Genomic DNA, 1,047 nt, shown 5'->3' on the forward strand with positions numbered 1-1,047 from the left:
CACTCTAGGCTGGGTGACAGAGCCAGATTCTGTCTCAGAAAAAAAAAAAAAAAAAAAAATTCAGTTCTGCAGTCTCATTAGCCTCATTTCTTTTCTTTTTTCTTTTTTTTTTTTTATTTTGAGACAGACTCTCGCTCTGTCCACACTAGCCTTTTTCCAAGTGCTCAGTGCCCACCTGTGCCTCTAGTTCGTCTACTGACCAATTATAAATCTGGGTTATGCAGTGCTGTGAACATCAGGCTAAGAAATTTTTTAAAAATTAAAAATTTTTATTTTATAGAGACAGTGTTTTGCCATGTTGCCAGGCTAGTCGCGATAGGCTAAAGAATTTGACCTGTATCTTTGGCAAAGGAGGCAGTCACGCAGGTCGGCAAAGGGTGCCAGAAGGAATTCCTGTTTGGGAAGGTTGAGTGGCATTAATTTAGCTGTCCACAGGGTCAGGGAGAGCCCAGAGACCAATCAGGAGCAGGGGCAGAAATCTGGACTTGGGTTTACAAGGGTTATACAAAAATGCAGGGAGCACAGAGGAGAAGATGCATTTAGAGGGCCAGAGAGGGAAGAATCAGCTGGTCTGGGGAGATTCGGTGGTAAAGGACAGAAAGAAAAGGGAGAGTCAGTTTTGCAGTGCGAGTCACTGGAGAAGAGCGAGGGTCCTGGACCTTCAGTTTGAAGTTCATTTTCATTTGGTGCTTTTCAACTCAATATTTGTTTTTCGTGTCTGCTCCGTACTGGCCCTGTGTTGGTTTGTGGGGTACAGGGTGGTGAACCTCAAGCACTCAGCTGAGAGGGAATGAGCACGATGGTTATCCTGACCCTAGGAACTCAGCTCCCGAAGTCAATCCTGAAGGAGTAAAGACTAAAGAGTAAAATCCTAATTTTTTTTTTTCTCTTGAGACAGGTTCTTGCTGTACCACTCAGGCCGGAGTGCAGTGGCACAGTCTCGCCTCACTGCAATCTCCGCCTCCCATGTTAAAGCCACCATGCCCAGCTAATTGTTTTGTACTTTTAGTAGAGATGGGGGTTTCAGCATGTTGGCCAGACTGGTTT

The sequence above is a fragment of the Mandrillus leucophaeus genome, unplaced genomic scaffold (genome assembly GCF_000951045.1).
Source record: "Mandrillus leucophaeus isolate KB7577 unplaced genomic scaffold, Mleu.le_1.0 Scaffold858, whole genome shotgun sequence".
NCBI classification, from domain to species: Eukaryota; Metazoa; Chordata; class Mammalia; order Primates; family Cercopithecidae; genus Mandrillus; species Mandrillus leucophaeus.